The sequence below is a fragment of the Semicossyphus pulcher genome, unplaced genomic scaffold, assembly GCF_022749685.1.
Source record: "Semicossyphus pulcher isolate SPU_LCO1_2020_fin unplaced genomic scaffold, fSemPul1.0.p SCAF_13, whole genome shotgun sequence".
NCBI classification, from domain to species: Eukaryota; Metazoa; Chordata; class Actinopteri; order Labriformes; family Labridae; genus Semicossyphus; species Semicossyphus pulcher.
In genome coordinates this window covers 18,254,459-18,267,599 of record NW_027211637.1, presented here as the reverse complement: position 1 = coordinate 18,267,599, position 13,141 = coordinate 18,254,459, and the positions used below count along the sequence as shown (strand labels likewise).

Sequence of the window (13,141 nt, the reverse complement as noted above, 5' to 3'; positions counted from 1 at the left end):
GCTCACCGCACTCTCAGTTGAAAATAGTTTGACTTCTGGAACACCGCTGCGCTCGTCAATGTCACTTCTCCCTCACCGACCAATCAAAATCAAGAAGGGGCAGGGCAGCTACCAATATCAACTTTGTCCACAAAAGCAGAGAAGAAGCCCATACTTTCGTTTTTTCCAGGGAACAATTTCCAGGTCGGAGCTGCTGCTAATGACAGGACACGATTCCTTTCCATTGTTTTTATTAGTTAAAATGGTTTCGAATAAAAGCAATTTAAAACAGATTTAACGGTCACCAAGGGAAGCAGAAGTGCTGCCAGACAACTTTTTGCATCCTAGCAACAGTAAGCGTCGGTGAGAAGTGCTCTGAAATTTGGGTTGTGGAAGCTGCCAGCGTAAAAAAACTCTGTTAGTGGACACAGGCCCTAATACTTGACGGTGTATTACTGTTACACAGTGATATTTGTGCAATGCCAGTGCTCTCTTGTGACTGTGACGAAAAGATCAACTAACTTTTAACATCAGATTTCTCAGAGGACAACATTAACCTTCCTCTCACCGCCAACCTGTTCATTCAGAGTCCTGCTGTGACGCACCTGTATTGAAAACTATGTTGAACTTTACACCAGCTGGCAGAGGATTCAAGAGTGGTAACTGAGCAAGAGGGACTTACTTGATTATTCTTTCTCACCAAAAGCAGAGTAGAGCATGGTGGATAAAAGCTAACACCAGTCATCAATAGGTGCCATTGTACTTTGCCTCCACTCTAATATCCCATCCAGGAGTGGCCCAGCCTGTCAGAGTGTGTACGCAGCAAGGCCTCAACCCTGCAGCTATAGGATTAGCTCCACTGCCGGGTGGTCCTCCTCCTACTGATCTCAAAGCAGCATCACAGTTTACTGTGCACTCTTGTTAGGTGTCAGGATAAAGAATGAGGTCAGGTCAGTTAGGTCTGAACATTGGAGGCGTATTGTACTTGATTATTTTTATATTGTGGTTGTTCTGTGGAAAAATGACCAGGAACAGCTTCAAGGTCAGAGGAAGGGTCTTTAAGGTTGTTGGATTGAATCCCTCAGTCTCATTGGGGAGACTTGGCCGGGTTAATGGGTTCTGCTTGAGCTCTAGTGTTACTGCTCAGTGGCCAAGCTGCGGTTGTATTATAGCGCGGTCAGACCAGAACTGGCGAAGCGAAATTTACTTGCTTGCTGTGGCAAACAGCGGGCGGGTCAGGAAATAGTGTGGGCAGGGTTGCAAGCACAAGCTAGCCAGCTAACATTAGCATTCCACAAGTTGGTAAAGAGCCATGTTTTTATCAAAAGAAATGATTGACCCCTTCTGTGTTTTCACTGGAAGCCATGGAGATGGTGCTTGTTTTTGTTCACAAAATCAGTCCCTCCTGTATGAAGGTCAATCTTTCCTTCTGTCCTTGAACTCATCACTCTTGAGGGGTTAAGCTGGTTGTAATGAGGACAGAGCACTGGTTGGCATTTCCCGCTCACACACACACACATACACAAGTACAGACCCAGCACATGTTCTCCATAACAGAAACCCCCGAGACAGACAGGTAGTGTGACAGGAGCAGAGCTGTCGGAGGCCTGGCGTTCTCCCCATCTGAAGGGATGGGAGCGGAGGACAATGTAAACACTCTGTCACACACATAAACAAGGCCCCGCTCAGGTTTCACTGCGCAGTCAGAGAAAATTCACCCTGTCTTTTATAGAGAAAGTATTTGTGTAATTTGTTTACGTGAGATTCCATAGCCCTAATGGGGAAATGGCTTTTTGGGGATCACGCTACACCTGAGTTCAATTTCACAAGCTCTCTCACAGACAGATCGTAAAGATGGCATACCACAGCGGACGCAATCTGTCTCTCTCTTCTGCGTCTCAATTTAATTTCTCAGCCGTCCTCGCTCTCACAGTCGCATTCTTTCTCGACCCTCTCCCTCTCTCTTTTTTATCTCTCTCTAAGAACGCTGGCTTAGCCAAGTAATTATTCAATAAATACTCAATAACAGGTGAGTCAGAGGCAGTTCCTGATAATGAGTTTGACATTGCTTTCATTAGGAGGATGTTTTGCGCCTGCTCGTGTAAGCTTAAAGTTATTTGAAGAATGTGTTTGCGTTTTTTTCAGATATATTTCAGTTGTGAGCAGGAACCAAAACTGTGACGCACACCTTTCAGCTGTAAAATATGCTGTTGCTCCAAATTAGCGTGAGCTCCTAACCAATAAATCTTTCCTGCTGGCATGGGGAACGAACATGTGTGCATGTGTGATTGCATGCATGTCTGCGTAAACATTATTTGGGTCACCACAAAAGAAAAACAAAAATCTTTTTTTGGGAGAAGTCCAACAACTACTGCTTTATAAAGCCTATATTTACAGTATTTATTGTTCTATGCTAATGATATTCCCAAGCCAACTATGCACACACATGAACATGTTCATCCTTGGCCAGCTTCGGTCTCCCGCTCCTCCAGAGAGGCACCATGTGTTTAGCAGAACCTTCTGCACCGCAGTGCAAATGAAGTGAAGTGCAGGCCAGGGAACAAGACCCAAACATGTGTTTGCTTTGTTTGTTGCCTTCTAATTACATATACACATAGTTATTTCTCTCACACAGTGTAATGCGTGTGCGTTTTAAAACTGTGTTTGTGTGTCTGTTTCCCCGTTGTAACGAAAGGCTTTGTGTCTGGAAGTGGTGTGTCTCGCAGCAGGCATTCCGCACAGACTCACTCTGTTTGCTTAGGTAATAACTAGGCTGAGCCATAATTTGTTTGTGTGTATGTTTGTCTGCGTCTACGTATATGTGTGTGTCTGTGCACGTTCAAAGGAATAACTCATTTTACACATTTACGCATAAAGCCGAGCCCGGCCCTTTGAACTTGGGGACAAGACATCCACAGCTGCAAGCTTTCTTCTTGCCCGAGTCTTCTTGCCCTTTACTCCGAGTACATTTGCTCCCTCAGAAAGACTATTAGAATCACTTGAGTTGTTCAAAATCAAAGTAGTGCCTCTGTGTCATCTTTGCTCAGGTCCCAAGTTAGTCTCAAGTCAGTTGGTCCAAGTCTTGAGTCATTTTTTCTTGAGCAAGTCAAGTCAAATCGAGTCCTTAGTTAAGTCAAGTCAAGTCCCGATTCAAGTCACTATTTTCCACTCAAGATACAGCACTCTTACCTGTAGTATCCGGTCTTTATAAAGAGAAAAGACAAGGTGTTAGTGGCCCATCTAATAATGATATTATTGCCCAATTTATATAACCTGTTCAAAAATTATGACAATGAATTGTATCTGTATTATCTTGGCACAGACGCAGCCATGACGATGGTCTGGTCTTTTCAATCAGAAAGACTGATGAGGCTTCTCTTTGGGGAAAAACATCAGGTAGCTGGGGGGCTTTGATTTTGCGTGTTGCCATAGCGAGGAGTTTGACTGACAGCCAGTCATCCAATCATGACAATCACGTACCGGGGAGCTTTTTGAGTCGTCCAATCATGATTCACAGACAGAAACTTGACAACATTGAATTACATGGTTTTATACAGCTAACATTCGAACTTATGAACACACGCAAGTCATCATGCCTCAAGTCAAGTCTCAAGTCATTAACTTGCAAGTCCAAGTCGAGTCCACATCTCTGCTGTGCGCTAATAAAGTCCAAATTCACTTCTCAGCAGCATCTTCATACTGATGGGCCTCATTGACCTCATGTGAGCGTTTGATACACACCACCTACAGAGAGCAAACTCCCCCTCAATACCACGGGTCAACAGCGACCAATAATTGCCAGATCAGCTAAGGGCTTTCCAGATCTGAGTTGTTGCTGCCAACTGGTGAGTCCAGAGATCACACACACACACTGAGATCACAGGCCAAACGTTTTATCAGTGATGTCAGCTGTTATGTCAGCTCAGTCAGCCCTACCTCTGCCTCATCCTACCACCACACACACACACACACACACACATGCATTATCATGTGATGCTGTGATGTCACACAGCGAGGGGAGAGACTGATTAAACTTTGTGTATTTTGGATGCAGCAGCAACAAGTTCAGTATTTTGACTTTCCAAACAGCTCCGATGGGTTAAGACAGTTTGTGTGTTTTGGTCCTCACGCTACAAAGTGACTTCAAGTGAGCGCATGTTTGTATGCCTGCATGCATGAGGTCCAGCTTTGTTGTATGTGTGTGTGTGTGCGTGGGTGTGTGTGTGTGTGTGGGTGGAATGAGGCAACATACCGTGACTTTATCATACCAAAGCAGAAACAGTATGAAAAACTGGTGAAAGATGTTTTGTGGACATTTCTCGGATTCCCTTTTGGTGGAGAGAAAGAAGGAGAGAGATGAGAGGGAGAGAGGAGAGAAGGGGAGAGAGCGGGGGGAGTCAACAGAGTAATGAATAGATAGATATTTATATGGGTATTAAACTCCTTGTAGCAATTCTCATCGCTTTTTGGCAGTTTCAGGTTTCCAAACACAGGAAGTGTTGCTTGATTTCCTCTCTCTTTGTGACTGAAGTTTGTGTGTGCATTCCCTCTTTCTCTCTCACATTCTCACACACATATACAGATGTTGGATCATTGTTTGCTTTTCTTGCCAAGCAAAAATGCTTTCTTCTCTTTGTGGTGTTACCTGATGTGTGTGTGTGTGTGTGTGTGTGTGCGCGCGGAGAGCGATGGAGAACAAGTGCTAAACCCAGTTCCTTGCCTGAGTGCCGCTGCAAAGGCCCAGGTTGACAGAGAGGATTGCGAGTGTCATCCCCGGGATTAAGCATAATGAGCGAGATTGACAGACAAGACAACATTGATCACTTGCACGGACAGATTCACACTCATACACTTTAAACATGCACACAGAAATTTACACAGGCAATTATAGAGAGGTGTATCAAAGTGCTGGGATAAGCCCCTATTTAAACGCGTGTGAGGGGGGTATTCCATCGTTGCCTGCACGCCTCTACAGGGAGGGAACAGGGATTACCCCTCCGTACTTTCACTGTATCTTATTATTTCTTTGATGTCTCTTTCCCAATCCAAATCGTTCTCCTCTCTCTTCCCTGTTTCCTCAAGATGTTTAACACATTATAATTGTGAGGCAGATTGTAGTATGAGCTGGGTGTCACCTAAAATCAGACAATGTTGGACCAAGACAATCCAAGCCATCTGGTGTTGCTGCTGGTTTTTCTCATTAACCCTATTCTAAAGATCTGTTATACAAGCTGCACGAGCAGCAACAACAGCAACAAAAATGGCTCCTTCCTACCTGAATGCCCTCATCCAGGTCTACACTCCCTCCCGCCCACTACGCTCTGACAACGAAAGGCACCTGGTACTCCCATCACAACAGGGCCCTAAGACGCTAGCTAGACTCTTCTCCTCTGTAGTCCCCCGGTGGTCCGTAGAGTCCCTTCCACCTTTAAAGGGCCAGTTTGCCGATTTTCAACCTCAGTCCTATCATGCTATCATGGTGAGCTAATGCCATTATAGGAGGAAAAAAAAAATACTATAATAAAATTTGCTCTGTGGCATTGGAGGACGCTATCTGCCTCTCCAATGGGCCCTGGAAAACCTCCGCCAGATGACATGTTTTACGTAGTAAAGGCTAGGGAGCTCGCTAAACTACACTTCCTCAATCTAGGACGCCTGCCTCCGATGTCTGCAGTGTTTACTTGAAAAAAACACACCGTAAAATACAATCATTTGTTCCTTGAGGTGCCTTGACATTCCACATTTATAACTGAGTCATGTCTCGTTCAAATTTGTTTGAAATGTAGACTGCAGACCTGAAGATTTTTCAGATAATCCACCGGTATATTCTCATCTTATTTTGGATTCTGTACCGCTCTGAGCCATTGCCTGCAGAGAAACGGTAGTATTTCACTCCAGCGTCTCTCGCTGGGCCGTTCCTTTCAGAGGGAGGGGCACAATACCCGCTGGGTGTTGTTGGAATGTAGAACGGGCGAAACCACAAGCTGTTTGTACAACTTTCTCCACAGCTATGGCGCCAATTTCAAATATTATTGCTTCTATCGATTACAGAGAACACCAGCTTTGACTGACGGTGGCTTTTTCTAGGGGCCAATTGCTCCTTTAAGTAAAAGCTAAAAACCCAACTCTTACAGGAACACCAACGCACTTAATGCAATTGATGATATTGACGATGTTGTTGTTGTTGATTAGGGTATTCATGATGATGCATGTTGTTCTTTACGCCCTGTGCGCTGACTGTCGGCACCTGTGTCCGCTCACACTTGAAGCTGTTTGTTGGCACTTACTGACATTGTCTTGATCCTTGCCTTGCCTTGTATTAACTCTCAGATGTATGTCGCTTTGGACAAAAGCGTCTGCTAATGAAACTGTTTGATTTTTAGCTGCATTATGGACACAGAGCAACAGCAGAGGATGCTGGTAACTTTACAAACTGGGTCACAAAATGACTCCTCTGTGTTCGTCCTCTGTCTTGTCCAAAACACGGCTCTTCTCTCTCTTTTGTGGGAAGTCAGGAATTGAGCTGTTGTTTTGTTTGTTTAAATTCTTCAGTGTTTATCGTTTAAAAGGTTTTTAACCAGGGTCATAAATATCCACAGATGTCTTCTAAAATAAATGGGCCAGTCGACTTCAACTGTTAGTAACAAAGAATAGAGCAGTCTCTAACATCACCAAATAATGTGTCTACACACATTTTTACCTTTTTGTCAGTGTTACTTTGGAATCTGTGTGCGCAACAAACTTCAAAGGAGCTTTTTTCGTCAGAAGAGCTTGTCCACTTTTAATCTATAACTGCCAAGTGGCAGCTCGCAATCACCGTCCAATCAGATAGCAGCTGATAAGTGTGGCATGTAGCAGTTAGCTTGGCACCCGTCAGGCCCTCCTGGCCTGGGTGCAGGCTTGTCGGCACAATGTTCACTTAAGGCTTTGCAAGATTCTTTGAGGGGGGATGATCAGCTTTCATCTTATCACTTTGCACAGTGACACAGGCTTCAAAGAGAGCTGGTCATTTTTACTGGCACTGCAGTGTGTGTGCGTGCGTGTGTGTGTGTGTGAGTGAGCTATCGACACATTCCCAGAAAGCAGTTCCAGGCTCTAGGACTGTGTTTAATGAAGGCAAGGGCAGGGCTTCAAAGAGCTGCAATCCAATCTTCATGTGCAGAAGTACACACACAAACACGCAGACTCACGCACACACAACACACGTACACCTCTGCTGGTTGGAACCGATGTAAGAGTTCGAGCTCGGTCTCTCAGCCCGATCTTGCAATTTGGCAGCGTGCTTCTTAACCTTCATGCGATGACTGAGAGAGACAGATGGATGGCCAAGAATGTGAAACGTGTGTGAGGAAGAGTGATTGATTAAAAACATGCGGCATTGAAAATTATCACCTGTTCGCATTCATTAAATTTACCAAAACATTGCACCAGTTTGCGCTCTCATTCTGCCTTATAAATATTTTCATTTTCACAAATCGTTAAGCTCAGATACAAAAAGAACGTTGTCTGTCTGTGCGGACACTTTGATATTCGAGTTAAGTTGGAAGAATGATGAAATCTCAGAGCAAATTGTGTGAACTAAATAACACAAAAACTGGACTGAAGCTCATTCCGCATGATATTGCCGTCATTTGTAATAGTTGCCTCACACTCACTAGATTGTTGCTGTCAGCTGAAGAATTTCTACTTCCAAGAGGCACATTTCCAAGATAAAAGATAAAATCCAAGGTCTCATTTCCAGATTGAGGCTGATAACTTTTTGCCACAGCGCGCTGCTCTTTGAGGAACTTGGAACAAGAAAAATTCTGACAGTTACAAGATTTTTATGAAAGCGCTTGGAAAGCTTTTCTTCTGTTTGGAAACATGAGAAAGTCCCAGGCCTGGAAGTGACCCTCAAACCATTGGTTGGAAATCCTTCATGCTTTAAGGTTTACGAGTGTGCATATGTTTGAGTTTGGAAGTTTTAATGTGTGTGTGTGTGTGTGTGTGTGTTTGCACACATGCGTTACTGTGTGTCTCTGGTGCCTTTGAGGTGTGTTAAGGTGTGTTTCCCTCTTTGATGTTTGGTATTGGGTTTAGAAAGGGGTTGGTTAGAGGCATGCATTTTTTTAAAGTGTTGGCGCACGTGTGTGTGTGTGTGTGTGAGTGTGTGAGTTGGCCGGCAGAGTGGATGTGGTTCACCTTGCACTGGCCACCTGTAAGCCATCGACAGAAATTAGCCTCTTTACTTTTGATGGGTTGCAGAACAGAGAAGGAAGGGGCGGTGAGAATGTGGTGGGAGGGCTGTTGGTGGGGCTTTTGGAGAGGTGTGTGTGTGTGTGTGTGTGTGTGTGTGTGTGTGTGTGTGTGTGTGTGTGTGTATGTGCGGGTGTGTAGAGGATTTGGACAGACAATTTTCAAAACTGCATTCTCACTGCGCCATAACACGGAGAAAAGGGGAGACGAAGGTATAGACGATACAATGGAACCATTTGTTTCTCATTTGCCTCCACTGTCTGGGGATGCATATGTGTGTGAGTACGTGTGTGTGTGTGTGTGTGTGTGTGTATTGTAGTTATTTAGCTCTGGTATTCTGGCGGGAAGCCCAATCCTACTCCAGAGTTTTGCTCTAACTCTACTAAACACACACAAGCGGGTCTCATTACGCTCAGTAAACAAATAAGTCATTAATATCAGCCTGCAGGCTGCGCACATAAACAAATACAAATGTATGGTACTAATGCACGCTTATGGACCCTCCAACCACGCCCAGTTGTATTGGCTGTGGGGTTTGGGACTAGCGAGACTAATGATGTGGTCCTTGTTTTCCTACTTCCTGTCCTTTGCTGGAGGACTTCCTGTGGCAGAGTCATGTGGTCCTGATTACAGTCCACATCTAAGCCCCCCGGAGCAGGACACTCTTGTTCTGATACACACACACATAACAGATATAGAATAACCTGTGTGGCTCTCGTCAGATATGTGATATTATTGACCAGGAGCACTGGAAACATTGAGCATCTGTATTTACTTCTCTTTTCTTTTCTCTGCCTGTTTCTGGTTTTTCTGCCTTCCCTTGTTCTATAGCCAGGAGGTTGTTTGGTGTGACGACGAGCTGACTGGTCCTGTTGTATTTTATTCACTACTCTGCAGCCCGGCCCTGGCACCAGACCTCACAGCTGCTCCATTGATCAGAGGGTTGGTTAGTTCCGTACGGAGAGCAACACAAACAGGGACTTTTTCAATTGTAAAATCAATACGGATTAACTGGTTGAATATGGGACTGAAAGGAAAACCCTTGAACCCTGTTCATGGAGATCCAGCTGTTAAAGAACCATATCAGTGGTTTTGCATGTTTTATTACAGAAACTAAGAAGAACACACTTTAACATTTAAGCAGAAAAGAACTTGCCAAAAATACCATGAGGTAAAATTTACTTCTCTCTAGTGAGCAAGCCTTACTTGTTGTTTCATTTAAACTTAAGGTTCTCTAACCTTATCTAAGATAAGGGCCTGTGTCCACTAACTGCGTTTTTTATGCCCGCAACCTCACAGCTTCTCACCGGCACTGACTGTTGCTAGGTTACAAAAGTTGTCTGGTGGCAATTGCACATCCCTTGCTAGAGACTGTTTAGTCTGTTTTAAATTCCTTTGTATGCTTAATATTGGCTTTTATTCAGGGAAAGTTTACAAAGAAAACGTAAAAACTATGGAAAGGATCATGTCCTGGTGTTAGCAGCAGCTCTACACCTGGAAATTGTACCCTCTAAAACAAAAGGATTAGCTTCTCCTCCACCATTGTTGTTCACAAAGTTGATATCTGAAGTCCCTCTCTTGATTTTGATTGGTCAGTGAAGTAGAAGTGACATTGACGAACGCCAAAAGTTGGACTGTTTTCAACTGAGAGCGATGAGTGCTGAAAACGCTGAACTGCTTGGGTTCTATATAGTAAACAAGTGCTGCCAGTACATAAAACGCTGTTAGTGGACACAGGCCCTAAAAGATCAATTACATCTGTATCTTTTGAAAAGTAGCATTAGGGCCTGTGTCCACTAACAGCGTTTTTTATGCTGGCAGCACCTATTTTCTATGCAAAACCATCGCAGTTCAGCGTTTTCAGCACTCACTGTCAGCTGTTTTTTGTCCCTGCGGAAGTGCCACCAGAAACTTTTGTTACCTAGCAACAGTATGTGCCGCCAAGAAGCGCTCTGATATTGACGTCATGGCCGATGCCAGCTCAAAAAACACTGTTAGTGGACACAGGCCCTAAATGATCTGTTACCTGTACATCTTTTGAAAAGTAGCATTATTGTTCATGGTAATGCAAGGACAGCGATAGAATCCAAAACTCTTCTTGACAGTTGTTTCAAGAAGAGTTCCAAGTGTTGGTTCCCAAGCAGACATGTTTATCAAGACACACAGGCAAATGTGGGTTAAACTTTTGGAGCCTCTTTTGTGAGTTTATTGTTTGTCCTCTGACTTTAATATTCAAACAGCGTACCAAATGAATTCAAAGTTTGTTTACAGCTGGCTTTCTGTTGTTGGACTGATCTTGACTGCATCACCAAGAAGAAATTCCAAAATGTGTCCAGCTGCATTACAATCATCGACACAATCAATGTAACAAAAAGGAAAGATAAATATTGTTCACAGATGGATCACCTGTTTCAATAATGTCTCAAATATCTATCATTTAGATATTTCCTGCCTTGGGAAATGCGTGGGAAAGAGGTCAGCAGTAGAGTAAGCATAACTTGTATTTGTATATAGAATGTGTGCTTAAAGGTATAAAACATGCTAAAGTACGGTTTTATAAACAGGATTGATCCAAACAACCGACTGAAACTGGCATAATCGAATAATGGTGTGCTTTTGTATAAGTCATCTTTTATACTTTGTTTAGCAGAAGCAGCCCTAACTTCATGATGGAGCATCTCACTGTGTAAAAGCTGCGGCCAAGTGTTAAGTTGTCATTCCTCATCTGCGCTCTGCAGGATAGGAAAAAGTGTGTGTGTGTGTGTGTGTGTGTGTGTGTGTGTGGAGCCACTCTCCAAGGGGAAATTGTTAGCAAATGGGCTCCAACTGCTGGCCTTTTAGCTCTGCAAACACAACCTGAAGGCCTCTCCCCACATCCCCTTCTCTCCCCCCCCCACCCTCCCTCCTGCTACAATTCACCTGCCCAACAACCCCAAGGCTTCTCATCCCTCTTCTCCCTCCCTTTCCTCTCCTTCACCTCTTTTCTATTTCGTTCCCACTCACTAACTTAGACATTTCCATACCTATTCATCATTCCCCTCTCCCTCTCTTCACACACACAGCGAGTCATTCCTGAGTGGGTAAATAGAGTAAATTGGGGCTGACCCCCCGGGTTAGCAGGGGCCACGCTCTCTTTTTCATGTCAAAGCCATCTGAAGGCTGATTGGTTGATTGCAGCGCTCTCCGCTTCCAAAAGGCTCCCTTGTGCTGCTGTAATTGCCCTATCATGCGCGCGTACACACATCGCACACACACAGGCATGCACGTACATACATGCAGACACACATTCTTATAGCCAAATGACTTAATTGGTGTTAATTGCATAATGACAGTAGTGAATTGGACCTGGGTCAGAGGTGACACAGGTTTGAGTGGAGAGGGGGATGGAGAAAGGATGTGGAGAAGATGTGAGAGGAAGGCTGGCACTTCTTGTCCGTCTCCTGTTTTTTTCCAAGCAATCCTTGACCTGATTGCACAAAGTTGGCCGGTGGGGATGACATACGCACACACACGCTCAGACACACACAAACACAGAAAGAGCTTTGTGGTACGGAGGGATGCTCTATACACTTAACACAAGGATTCAATTTGACTCCGTCAGCATCTGCGCCCGTGTGTGTATGTCTATACCAGCGGTTTGTGTGTGACTGCCGGGGCAGCTGAAAGGGCTCTATTGGTGAAAACGTTTAAGCCATCATCATTAGAGAGCTGTTGGTACAGAGGTGTGTTTTAGTGAAGGACGTAATTGGCCCGTCATAGTGCTGTGTAATCTTCTCATATTCTATGAAAACATGGAACGCTATTGGCCATAATGGCTGTGTTTAAGGTGGGACCTTCCCGTGTTAAACATACAGCATCTTAGCTCGATAGAGGCTCAGACTCAGAGAGTGAGGGTGCGGTGGGTGATATTGAGTGAGCACCAGAAGCCCTGCAGCCATTTATTCTGTCTCCCTGCTCTTCTGTACACATTTATTTCCCTTTTATATTATTTCATGGGTATCACACTGCAGATGTGTGTGTGTGTGTGTGTGTGTGTGTGTGTGTGTGTGTGTGTGTGTGTGTGTGTGTGTGTGTGTGCAGTTTGAACCCCAGTACGAATCGGATCGCGTGATTTCAAAACCAGAGCTTTGTCAAGTGGAAACATCGCTGCGTCTGAGACCACCCGGGATTAATTTCTCTTTGTGAAAATGTTATTGTGTATATGCATGCATGCGTTTGTGTGCATGTCTGGACTCTCCTGCAATTAAAGGTCTGTGTGTGTGCACGTATGCCTGAATCCCCATGTGTTTCCCTGCGAGCGCATATGTCCTTGTGTGTGTTTGTGCGTCCTTGTGTGTGGGAGTTACAGTATCCCCCCATCCTGCTGTTTATAGCAGGGAGTGAAAAGTGATGGAAGGTATGAAGAGAGATGGACCAGTGATGACATAGCCTTATGTTCACCCCCTCTGGATATGGCCCGCTCTATATTACATCTATCCATCATGAGGCTGCATCGAGTCCCTCACGGCCTTCTTTACCATTCCTTGCGAGATGTCCTCCGTACATGTGTTAGTCTCATCACTGTTCTGCTCATATGGTACATGTCACGCTCATACTTGTAAGGTCTCAATGTACTTTGTCATACCCGCTGCATACTTGGTGTGTGTGTAGCCTGTATTGACTCTCTTTAAGTGGTTTTCGAAGCTCAGATGATAGATGCACGCTTCTCTCGTAGCGCCGCAGAAAGACTTCCCCACAGGCTCGTCTCCACACAAAAGGAGCTGTCACTCGCTGCTTTTCTGATCTCGCTGTGTGTTCATTCAAATATGCATGCATGTGTGTGTGCTGTTCATAGTAGAGTAGGTTTTGCGTGTGCACGTGTAAATGCCTGCGTCTGTGTCGGAGCTGTCACCTGTTCCTTGTGCGCTGTACGAGGCCCCGTCTCTGG

The 13,141-nt window shown here is 44.6% G+C and overlaps 1 protein-coding gene across 1 annotated transcript in view; it reads left to right on the top strand.

The window, feature by feature from the left end:
* LOC138590158 (ERC protein 2-like) overlaps positions 1–13,141 on the top strand; it is a 156,533-nt gene that overhangs the window by 129,913 nt on the left and 13,479 nt on the right. The window lies entirely within an intron of this gene.